Raw genomic sequence first — 13,219 nt, forward strand, 5'->3', positions numbered from 1 at the left:
TGCTGCTGTGGGAGTCTTCTGAAACACTTGCAAGTAAGAAATTATTACTGCTATAAAATGTCTCTTCGTTTTATTTGTTTAGAGGATTTCTATAGAACATATATGCAATTTATTTTAGGCTTTCAAGTTAGGTTGTGCTTTTGGAAAGCTGAGGAAGGATCACTTACTGAAGGAAAGCTTATATCTATGCCTCATAAAAAAAAGGTTTTAGGATATTAAATTGAAGATTTACTGCAACTTGTTGTGTAAGGAAGCTAAGGGATGCACATGGTATGCTACTCCAGAAGCGGCGGAATAGCTCCAGGGCAAAGAGCCCAGTCCTGCAAAGCAGGAGGAGTCCCAGTGAGGAAGAGAGGACTTTTTAGAGGAAATCATGGAAAATTGAAACCTAATGCTTTTCTGACTAGGAACATCACAGAAAGATGAAGTGCAGAGATTTTAGTTCATAATTGTCCTAAGAGCTTTCCATGGGTGATCTAAATGGTTCTCTACTTCCACGGGTAGCCAAAAGGCGAGAGCCAAATTATTTCCTAGATTTGGAACACTGTTCTCTTCTTAAGTTATATGCATAATGTTTTCTTGGATTTTATTTGTTTTGTAGACTTTCAAACACAGTAGATTCAAGAAATATAATGTAAGTTCAAAGGACCCAAAAGTTATTAGAGACTCTAATCCACCTAGATTATTTGAGTTTCATTTTCGTTATGCTTACTGGTCAGAAATTGCCTTTAAAAAAATGAGTTAATTGCAATATGAGATACAACCCAAGCTGAAATATCAAAAGAAGACAGTCTAATTTTTATATATATATAAGAAAAAAAAACAAAACCAAAACAAACCATATTTTCCTCCTGCCATCTTTTGGCACAGATGTTGTAATAATTAATGCAGGTGATTAGAAATTTGAAAAATTGAGAGGGTGGCAGCATCTGACGTAGAAGTGAGGTGTTTCTTCCAGTCCAGACAGCCATTGGGGACTAACTTTGTAGCACATCCCTCTGGTTCTGCTTTATACATCCACAGATTTAAAAACTGAAGTAACTGCTCTGACAATTTACTCTGAACTTTCACAATACTTTACCCAGCAATCCCTGACCTATAATTTCTGACTGGGCTGGAGAACATATCTTAGAAAGACACACAATCATAATTTAATGGCTTCACATAGTGATAAATTCCTTAATTATTACTACAAGAAGGTAAGTTGTTTTGACTGTAAATTGCCATCATGCTAAAATGATGCATATTATTTTAGCTTGAATTGATATGTTTGTCTTCTAACTACAGAACTTTATATGTTGCCTTATATTGATTTCACAGTTCTCTGATCTAAGTCTCATCCCAGTGTACAAACTGACAGACTATGGTCAAATAACCACTGGCTTTCCTGTTGGCAAAATTTAATAAATGAAAGTCATTAATTGCTTCTGACTTTTAGGTGTTGTTTCCAAACCTTACCAAATTAAAAAAAGATTCCAAAGAAAGCTGCAAGTATTTTTAAAGACCAGACAGAAGAAGATAATGTTGCTCCTTGTTCATCTCTGCAATAATGCCATATATAAGCCTACAAATACATCTTTGTTAATTTATCTAAGGATCACAGCAATTAATTCAGACACTTTAGATATTAGGTTATCCTGCCAATTTACATGCATCTAGGATAGATCTTGTAATTTGTTTTGGCTCCTCTGTCCCCTGAACACAAAGATAAGTTTGCTATATGTCTAGAACTTGAATTTCAAGAGCAGAACACTTTAGAATGTTTGATGTACAAGTTTAGATAAAATGTTTATTTACTCTGAGTGATTAAAACCTGAAGTACATGACTTATGAGGAGAAGCTTACAAGAACTGAGTTTGTTTAGCCTGGAGAAGGCTGGGGGAGTTGCTGTCTACAAATGCCTATTGGGGGGTCTTGGGAAGATGAAGCTGGACTCTCCTTGAAGATACAGAGTGAAAGCAGGAGATGGAGTGACCACAAACTGCTACAAAGGAAATTATGGTAAAATAATTAGAGAAAATAAAATTGCTCCTACTGAGGGAAAGTAGCCACAAGTATCTCTACCCTGAGGAACCTCCACCCTTAGAAATACTCAAAGCTTGACTGGGCGACCTGAGTAACCTGACAGACCTACTCTGAATGGTGGATCAGACCAGATCCCTTACAGAGAAAGGTTTCTTCCAGTCTAAATGACTTTGACTCTATGACTAATTAATTAGTTCTGCTGGCCTAATTCAGTGGTATATGGATGTTGTAATTTAGGCTCAAAGTACAGATCTTTCTCCACAGATCTTACCTGATACTTAACAGGAACAGGGATTTTTATGAGGGCGCTGATTCATGCAAACAAAAGGCTACTCAGCAGACAATAGCTGAATGTCCACCTCTTCCATCCATCATGCTTCTCTTGAACATCCCTGTCTCTCCTGCATAAACTAAACTACTTCACTTAACACCACAACCTGTTATGATAAACTAGCATAAATTCCAGTTCTACACAATAGACAAGTTTTAGTTCCTCATACTAGACCACATCATAATTTCCATTAGCTCCTGCATAAAACACTGACTTCTCCCCAAGGCACGTGGAGGGCAGATGATTGAGAGGTAATGGAACCCTGGGCAAAACCAATTTCTGAATCAGGAGCCTTCTTTTTTACTTTCATTACTCTAAAAATTGGTCCAAAGAGTCACGTTCTTGATGAAGCTGAATTCTGTGCCAAAGCTAAATGTTACTGAGCTTGCTTATCAGACAGGATAAGCAATGCAAGGTATATAATACTGTTAACAACTTTGTTTGTACCTGTTGTGTTCACACGAATAATTATATTATCTTTACTTAACAGTCTCTTACACCCAGCTAAACTAATCCAGTGAAAGACACGTACATAGGAATTAGGCCTTTGATATGATCAGTAAATTAAATTAACTTGACTCCAGGAAGAAAAAGATAAGAAAATGCCTGTCCTTTTGAAAAAGGTCACAAACAAAGAATGAGAACAGTGCACATTTAAAAATTCCAGAATTTGAAGAAATAATGGCCAGAGGGATAAGGGACCTGCCTTTTTTGTAAGTTTCTCTCTTTCTGACAGAATCTTTTTACTTGACGCTTTTCTGTATACCAGATTAAGGTCACTTTCTACTTATTTGTTCTGACGTGATATACCTAAAATGTGGCACTTTTATTGCAGAAACCAAAGATACTCTATTGCAGCAAAAAGTGAGAAATAAACATATTAGTGGATTAAAATACAGCTACATTGGCCAGTGTGTTGTAAATATATACATCTTCCTTTCTGTTTTCCTCTACAGTTTGAGGCTCACATCAAAGTCATGTCCCTGTATTGATATGAGAAGTCAATACTTACAACATTGGGGAAAACAGAAGATGAAACCATGAATGAATGTGCACTGTTGGCTGCTCAGCTAAGGCTGTTTATATGAAGAAGTGGCTTGCACAGGGGTGAGAGACTGGGAAGCAGTTGTTTTCTGAAATATAGCTTTTGGCTTAAAGAATATGTGTCCTGCTAATGACTCCAAGCTCAAATATAATTGAGGAGATGTACGACTGTGGTAGTTTGGTCTAGGCCTTCCTTGGTGACCAGTCTGTAACCAAGGAAGTGCTCAGATTTACCCAGTATTCCCTATGATTTTTACGTAAGCCAGACTATAAGAATAAAGGAGGAGAGGCCTTCGCTCTCTTTCCTTCCGGCGGCTTGGAGGTGCAGGTTCCCTGCTGTTGAGTCTGCCGTGTTGGGGAGCGAGGCCTGGTTAGGCCTTGCCAACCATGGGAGACAGAGGTTGCCAGCGATCGTTCCAGAGTGACTTTCTGTTGTCCCAAGGAGAGTAGTGAGATATTTCTTCGCTAACTCTTTTAGTTGTTAGATATTGGGCTACTAATCGGGATATATATATATATATATTTTATTTTGGTTTTGTTCCTTTTCCCTTCCCCCTTCCCTTTCCCTTGTGAAATTGTATACATATTTCAATTGTATATAACTGTAACATAAGTGTAAATATATTTATATTATATTTATATATATCACTTTAGCTGTCTCTCGTTTCGGTTTTTCTTGGTTGTTTTTCTCCCTCTTCTCCCTGAGGTTTGGTGGGGGGGGACTTCTTGTGGTAAGGTTTGGAGACTCGGCAGGGAGCCAGCTTCAAACCATATCAACAACTAATCTCAGAACTTTTTATTCCTTCTCTTTCCAAAAGCAAGTATTTTAGCATAGTTTTCAAAAAATCCAGTCTACAGCATCATCTGCTTACACAGCCAGGAAATTTTAAGTGGTGTGAATATGTCATAGAGAGGGTACAGCTAAGTCAAAGTTAGGCAACTCAACTGGAAAAATAAACAAACATCTTTTGCAGTGGAGGAAATATCCACTAGCTTTAATGACTGTCTGCAGTGACCGCGGTGAGGTTTGTCAAGTTGATTTCTTTGAAATAAATTGGCTTCAAACACAAAACAAACAAAAATATCTTTCTTCCACTTTTTGAGTGGATGCTTGAGTCACCTGGTGGCATCTAGCTTGAGCAAAAGAAGACATAAACTTACTTAAACTCTATCTTTTCGAATGTTTCTGTAGACTCTGTCAGGTGTTTCAGATTGCAAGTTTGTTTTTCTTTAACTGTATAGAATGATTTGGTTTTCAGTCTTGGCAGGTGACACAGTGATGACACCCAAACAGCATTAGCAGGAACCTTCTTTTGCTACAACAGTTCACCCACACTTTATAACAGTCTTGTTCAATGACTCACTCGCTCTGTTGCTACATAATTTCTTCCTTTCTCCTGTGAGCAGGGAACAGCAGTAACTTCATCTTTGGCTATTCATCTCAGAGCTCTTGGAAAGTCCACTCATATTCATCTGGTTCATCTCTATTTTCTTAAGTGAAAATCAAGATTTTTGTCCATACAATGTATAATAGTGTGTGGGCTTGCCTTTCAACTCTATTTGTCTGATTACAAATATATTTGCAAGTAGTTATATCAAAGATTCTGCAGCCATAACAAGATTTGTAACTTGCAGTACTGCTGAAGGTGTGAAATATGTATGTGTGTATACTTGTCCCTGACTTCTCACACAATATTTTAATGTAAAACTTTGAGAGTTATTTATATATCTACTCAAAGTTCTAGAGTAATTACTGTAGAGTAAATAATAAAAAAAAAAAAGTAATGCGAAAAATATAAATCTTGCTTTATGTTTGGGGGCTGTACTAAACATAATTTGCCAGAAAGCTGCATCTTGTGTTTGCAGAGTGTTTATCAGACTTCACTATTTATAACAGATGGAACTACAGCATTCTGAATGTTTCTATTAAACAGTAAATGGCACTGCAACATCAACACAATATTGTGGAAGTTTGGTCTTGCAAATTAAATTCTACAACCCGGCAGATAGCTTACAAATTTAAAATCGTCTTATCTTCTCTTTTGTAGAATATAACTATAGCAGATATACATTGCCACATGCTCAGGAAGGTAACATTATTGCTGCATACTCTGAAAAACAGGAAGGGGAGGATAATACTGATAATTCTGCAAGGGCCATTGCATGGATTTCATGAGGCACTATCACTTATGGAAAGAAATGAATGCTCATGCAACAAAGACAATCTCTCCTAGCAGGTAAAGAAAGTTCAGCCTTCACCTGGCATTCTGACAATTCCAGACATCAGATAGTGACAAATTTAAACAGTGCTCTTAGATTTGGGAATCAATCTGTAAGATGTAGTGTGGTTGAACTTTGGAACTAATATAAGCTGCATCATGATAACGCAAGAAATACCACAAATGGTATTGACATTCCGACAACATCTATATTAAGTACCTTTAAACCTTCCAAAAATATTTACGGTAGCTGCAAGTGATTCTAATAGATCTGATGCACACAGAATGTTCAGGCAAGTGGATTGCGCCTGTAAAGGTTATGAACACATCTGATCCATAAAACTCAGATTCTTAACTGACCTGTGTTTTTCCTAGTGACACCTAATTATTTCAGCTATAAGATCTATAATGTGCTTGATAGACTTTGAATTTTTTCTTGAATGAAAATAAACTTCATTCATCTTGAATGAATGATGAACTTCATCAAACTTTTATTCAGAATGGCAATAAACAAATCTGGCAACTGAAAATCTGGCAAGATATTTTTATTAAAACAGTTGGGGTTTATACTTTTGAAATTGCCTGTGGCTTTTTATAAGATTTTTTGGGAAAAAAGCAGTTTTTCTATATTTATGACAGTGGTTCATCAATTGTTATAAACCAAAGCCAAAAGGTTCAACATAATGCTAAAAATAAAGTTATAGTTTGTAGCTGAGCTTCTTCATAAAGGTTCTTATTTTTGTGTTAGTGGACTCCCATCCCTTTTTATTTCAGGTTTAATAATTCATTTTTGTCTGTGAGAGTCTTTTCTTTCTGAAACTTGGCATGACATAACTATGATATTATTAATCTGCATTGTACACACTCAAGTCTGAATCTTTGCGAGGGAGGCAAACATTTCAACTGAAAAGCTTAAATTAAATGTTTTGTCACAATTCAGCTCTTATGCAGGAAGCTGAATGGCTTATAATTGTGAGCTCCTTAGCTGATACAGGACCACCGATTTTAGAAAGCTGAAGTGATTAGCAAGGCCAGCTATTTCACTTAATCTGACCAAGGAAATAGTTTAATTTCTGATTGTTTTACTAATGGCAGAAAGCAATTTTTGGAATAGAATATTTCAGTTGGAAGGGACCTAGACCAATCATCTAGTCCAGCTGACTGACCAGTTCAGAACTGATGAGAAGTAAAATCAGGTTGTTAAGAGGATTGTCCAAATACCTCTTGGGCACTGACAGGCTTGGGGCATTGGCCATCTCTCTAGGAAGCCTGTTCCAGTGTTTGACCACCTTCTCATAACAAAATGCTTCTTAAAGTCCAGTTTGAACCTCCTGTGATGCACCTTTGAACCATTTCATTCTGTCCTATCACTGGGTCCCAGGGAGAAGAGATCAGCGTCTCCCTCTCCGCATCCTCAGGAAGCTGTAGAAAGCAATGAGGTCACCCCTCAGCCTCCTTTTCTCCAAACTAGACAAACCCAAAGTCCTCAACTGCTCCTCATAGGACTTGTGTAAGTTCAAATCAAGTGGTAATAGATGACCAGAGTTGAAATTACTATGTATGCATGTCTGTACAACAGAAGGAAAACATAGGAAACAGCAAGAAAATTAAGTTCAGAGAGCAATCCAAACCAGAGAACTCAAAGTAAAATGTTATCAGGTGAAAGATGTGTCTCCTGTTTCTTATTTTCCACCATACTCAGGAAAATAGGATTTCATGTATATCTTTCAAAAATAAACAAGATTACAACAAATACATTCCTGATTGCAAAATCAATTTCAGGGGAAAATAAAACAATCTGAAAGGTCTCAAACTGCTTAACTACTCAAGCTATAACTCTATGGAATTGTATCTTGCTATTCTTCTTACTATAGACCTGTAAGAAAAAAGAAGAGTGTTATTTCCAAAGTATTAGAGTTTGTGTGTTACAAACTGAAGAAAAAACAAAAAAATTATTTATGAGGCAGCAAGAGATTATTGTACATTCATTTAAAGCCAAAATATACAGTTCGTAATTTAAAAGTAAATAATTCTATATTTAAATGTTATATTTTTCTTAAAAAGTGATTTACCCCAAGTGAGACAGCAATGCTGATTTGTCATAAGATAGCCATTTTGCCATACAGAAATGAGATATTTTTCATTTAGCATTATCTTGATCATTCTGTGATATATATATTTCTTCTTACATTATTATTTTTTAACTGTTAAAATAATCCTGTCAATGGTAAAGGAACAGAACAACTTTTCAAAGTTTACATCTCCTTTCTTACCAAGGGAATATGTTAAAAAAAAACAAAAACAAAAACACAAACTGCCCCAGATCATAACGATAAAAAAGTATTCTGGGCACTCTGCTAGAACATAGGAAGTAATCTTTGGTCCTTGCTCTGAAGATTGCTGGTATTTTTAAACAAAGATGTTTTGATGTAATGTGTACCTGTCTGAGAATCCTTGCCTGGAAATTGGAGATCTCTTCTCTCTTGGGTGATTACCTTAATGACAGACCTTTATTTAGGCTTTGCTTCTCTGCTTTTCCGCATGATCCTTGTATGCTGAGCAATACAATGGTGCGTAAGTCATGACTTGACCATGTCTGAAAATCAGGGTATATTTAAGGGATTTTGGTTGAGACAAAGGAATGCCTGCCTACATGGGGATTGCAATGGAGTATCAATTGACAGGCAGAAACCGACCACCACCAAAATCAATGCCTAAGGGATTAGACCAAGGTGAGATGGATTGCTATGGGGGATGTAGCTGAGTTTTAGCCTCGTTTAAAAAGGCTTTAGCTAGACTCATTCCTTCTGATGATCTTAACATCTTTCAAATGTACCTGTTGATGTAGACAGTTACTGCCTTCTTTTTACGATTTTACAATAACAGCAGCCAAAAACCAAAAGCACCCCCAAAATGCCAGGTGACAAGGGGTGAATGAGTGTTTTAAGGCTGTTTAAAGACATCACCACAGTAGTTTAGAGGTGTTGCTGAGACAGATTAACACTCCTGGAGTACAACTGGCCCATCTTTTGACAAAGATTTTTCCTATGGATTCTGGCAACGCAGCAGCCACAGTGAACAAACAGTAAAATAACACTGAGACATCATCATTCAAATGTTACCAAGACAAATGTCACCTGGTTTGGCATCTAGAGACCACAGAGCTCTGGATATGCTGTAGCAATACTTTTGTGCTTCCCCTGGGGGTAGGAAACAGCTCTCACCTTTTGCTGTGCACTTTTGAAGAACCTTCCACTCAAAATTAATTGTGCCCAGCAAACAAAAATTTGGTTTCTCTCCTATTGTACAGTGAATCATTACAAACTTTTATTAGAGGTCCAAAACTAAAATAGAATTTTATTTCAGATAAAAGATTGTAATGAAAATAAAACCCAGAGATACTCTTTGTGAAAACTGACAAATTTCAAAGAATGCAAAGTACAAACATCCCAAACATGCAGTTACATAAACTATTTCATTTTGCAATAAAACTTCGTAAAACAATAAATTTTTAATGCTCCTTTACCATAGAATATGCAAATTAACATTTACAAGTCTACATCTTCCAACGATAGATGGCACTAGTAATTCCTGCATTCACCACAACATTAAATACTGTTATAGCATTTTAACATATGCAAAACTAATCATAACTGCCCAAGTAATATATGACAATCAACTCTACTCTAAAACACTTACATAGATTTTTTTTCTCACAGCAAAACTGAAAGTTATGATAGCAGGAGCAACATCTCAAAAATATTTTACTACTTAAAATGATTTATCTGAACTGTGAACTAGGAAAATATTCCACTATCAATTACATTGGTGTAAATCACAATGTTCAATACCAAAGAACAAGAAGAGATTTCTATTTATTAGCACCCGTAAAGCCTGTTGTGTACTTCCATAGGAGCAGTAGGATGATTTTTACTTCTCATTAGAAAATTATCAAAGTAATTTTAGGCATAGGTCTAACTTAGAACAGTGAAAAAGACACTTTTAAAAGGACAAAAAGTTTTTTGATGTTTATTTGTGCAACAGAAACACACCTGCTCCTTCAGGAGAGGAACCGCCTGAGTCTTCCCACAAAATCAACTCCTCATCGTGAGATGTACTTCAAAGACAGCGTGGCATCTCAGAGGAGAGATCTGGACACACACACCTTAACATAGCCCTAGGTTAGACAACGAACCTGTTATTTAGCAGCCACAGAAGGCTATTAATCTTTGTATCAGATGACATATACACTGCATTCCCTGTGCTCTTCAGCAAGGTGAAGGTGGGATTGAAATCAGCTGACTAGCAGCTGGTGAGAGAAGAATAGGCATGAGATTTATAGATCTGAAGTAATGAGCAGAGCACAGAGGACAATTTTATGGCATATAAGGATTCATGTGTTAGCAAAAAATCATGTGCCTGTGGTTTCCATGATAGAACAATTCTTTTTTAGTATGTAGGTTGCTGAAGTGTCTTCGGCAGACCAAAAGAAAAGGAGGACAGGGACAGGAATGTGGACTTCACATCAAAGTGGGTATTCATGCTGATATAACAGAACTTCAGTGTAAGAATACTGACCTCTGTCTACACTGGAATAGCTCACTCCACAGTCTACTTGCCATCAAATGTCTGCCTTAGTATAGACCAACATCGGCTCAGATCATCATTCTCATTACAGAGCATTATGGGGAAACCCATTTTTTAGAGTTTTTAGGCAATAAAACCCATGACTTCAGAAATGGGAAAAGGTGTGAGGTAGCAGCATCTGCTTTGGCATTTGTGGTAACTGTAGTTTCAAGTTACTTTTGCCATTATCCCCCCATTCACCCATTATCAAAACACACTGTTGTGTATCAGTAGTTAATAACTGTTGAATCTCAGTGACAGTCCCTGGAAGGGAAATGCTGTCAGGTAAGTCAGGGAGCCCTGCATCCACCTCTGAAATACAGTCTTCCTTTTCCAAGTAATATGGATAGTTCATTCCATGCACTGTGGCAAATCTCCAAGCATCATGCAGGGTTGAACTTTAAATGAAGTCGGCATGTTTGTAACAGCCAGGCTTAGTCAGTCCTATTGTTTGAAAAAATTATCTCTAAACAGACCTTAAAAATAACCATTCAATTTCTCATTTAATCTTTTTTTTAATTGACTTGTTGCATTCTTTAGATGTATTGAAATTCCACTACACAAGCTCCTGTGGGAAAATAGTACTCAGCAATTTGAATTTGTTAGCTAGTCTGAACATAGAGGATCTGATTCTCATTTATGTTACAGTCGCTTTATATTGCTCAGGCAGTAAATTGCATTTACACTCAGTAAATGAGCAACTGGAGTAATGTAAAGGAACTTTAGCATGAATGAGAATTAGGCCCAAAGCCTTCTTTAGTTTTTATAGCAACTCTGTTATTCATCTCAATTGGTGAGATAGGGATTGATTGACAAACAAATAGCAACATGGTATTACCTAGTTTGGAAGGAGAATTGAGCCAGGGATTAGGAAACCCCAATTCAGTGAAGGAAATCAGACTGGCTGTTAAAAGCCTGAAGTCCGACAAAACACTAAGGCCAGATGGTTTCAGCATACATTTTTACAATCAGCTAAATATAAAAGATGAAATAGCTCCCCTGCTGGTTAAAGTATTTCAAAATTATTTACAGATGGGAATTAATGTTAATGACTCGTATAGCTAACTCCCTACATACCATGCTGAAAATTTACCGCCCTCGAGTTTAGTCCCAGCAAATGCACCAGGAAGTTTCATCATTTGAAAATGAAAATAGATTTTCCTCATCTTACCATGTACAACTAACCATTTCAATTTCACATCTAAGAGGTTTAAACAGAAGTAGGATAATGAGGGACAGAGCTAATACCAGAAACGTCCTCAACATAAAGATTATTTTAATTGTAAATTCCTACAGCAGAAGATTTACTCATAAAACATAACATACAGTAGAAGTGTGTTATGGAGAGGACTGATATTAAAGATATAAGCAAGAGTGGTTCCAGGGAATAGGGAGCTCTATTTCTGGGTGAGTGGCTCAGAGCCATAATAGGTCAAAATGCAGATTTCACCAGTTAACATTCCCGTGAGGCAGCCACTCACATGAAAAAAGTACTAATGGGCCACCTAACTGCCCATGTAAGTAAAACACAGAACATTCTGTTCTTTTTATCTGAACATATTTATTGATCATTTGCCCAGATACAATTTCTTAGATCTAACCCAATCAAGAATTTATAATAAACAATAAAGAAAACAGAAAATTCCCCCACTGTGGACTTTTAGTCAGCTTAAATTAATGCAGATTTTCTCCTGTGTACAGATTTAAAATTAAGCTTTTGCCTCACTAAGTGGCACAGGTGAAGTAGACTGGAATCTGAATGAGCAGTTTTAGATTTCTCTCCTCTTCACAGATAAAAATCTCACTAATCATTGCACTCCCTTAACAGATTCATTTCTCTGAGGTACAACTAACTTACTGTCTGATCTCTCTTCTCTCATTAAAAAGCAAACAATTTAAAAATAGTCCTTGATCAAGGTCCTTTCAATTGCTCATTTTACAAATAGGGATAATCCAAAATGAATGAGACCTAGAATAAATTTCTGCTATTAGTCATATATAATTACAGCCAGAAAAATGACACTTTCTTTTTAAGATCACATTCTAGATCTTGGCTAGCATGGCAGATTAATGCAGCACTCAACTTTCTGCTTTTCCTCTGTTTCAGTTTGATTTTAATTACGTTTATTTCATATGTAATAGTAACTGACATAGCTACTTCTGTATACAAAGAAACTACTACAAGATACAATATTTCAATAGTCTGAGTTTAGAAGAAGGTGAAGACAGGTAGCTTTGCAGAGATCATTAAATAGTCAACCTTTAGTCTAGCTGAGAGAAAACAAACCAACCCCCTCAATTACCAGAGAAACAGGACTTAGAATTACATCTTCAGAAAAGATAAGAAGTTCCTTTCTGGTCATTTCTTGAATGACCCTCTCCTGACTTTCCCTTCATTCAGTTGTTCTCCCTTTCAAATCCTTCTTCAGCCTACTCAAATCTCCAATGCTGAAATAAGTTTGATGCTCTCTAACACTGGATAGCTATGGATGTTATTTCTTTTAGCTCCAGCAGTACCTGAAGTGCAAAAACCTCACCCCCCAAAAAAACCCCAAAACCACAAAAGCAACAAACCCCAAAAAAGCAAAGGGCCACTGCTGAAGGAAACTCGTCCTCAGAAGTGGTGGCAGCTATGCTCAGTAATAGGTTTTCACCATTTCCATGACTGATGCATGGGCTGCTCAGTGACCAAAGGCAGAACTACAGGAGGTGCTGGTAAGTACCAAGTAGTGCTGTTGTACCAATTATTGGTCCAAATTAGCAAAGCTTGGCTAACAGCTGATTCACTTGTAGTTGTTAGTAATAAGGACAGTCACTGAAAAGCCTGGGGGCAATTCTCTAAAACGCAGTTTATTATCCAAATCGTGAGATGTAATTCCTGATGGCATCAGAATGCATAGAGCTGGCGGTCAGCTGGCAGTAACTGCTAGGAATCAGGCATGTGCAGCCCCCTTGCAAATACATAAAGGCACAT

At 36.9% G+C, this 13,219-nt stretch overlaps 1 long non-coding RNA gene across 1 annotated transcript in view; it reads left to right on the forward strand.

Moving 5' to 3' along the window:
• The window catches only part of LOC108639459, a 55,679-nt gene continuing 42,460 nt past the window's right edge, over window positions 1-13,219 (forward strand). Inside the window, exon 1 of the long non-coding RNA XR_001920524.2 lies at window positions 1-33. This is a non-coding gene — a long non-coding RNA (uncharacterized LOC108639459). The remainder of the gene's footprint in view (window positions 34-13,219) is intronic.

The sequence above is a fragment of the Manacus vitellinus genome, unplaced genomic scaffold (genome assembly GCF_001715985.3).
Source record: "Manacus vitellinus isolate BGI_N305 unplaced genomic scaffold, ASM171598v3 scaffold_2_pilon, whole genome shotgun sequence".
Lineage (NCBI taxonomy): Eukaryota > Metazoa > Chordata > Aves > Passeriformes > Pipridae > Manacus > Manacus vitellinus.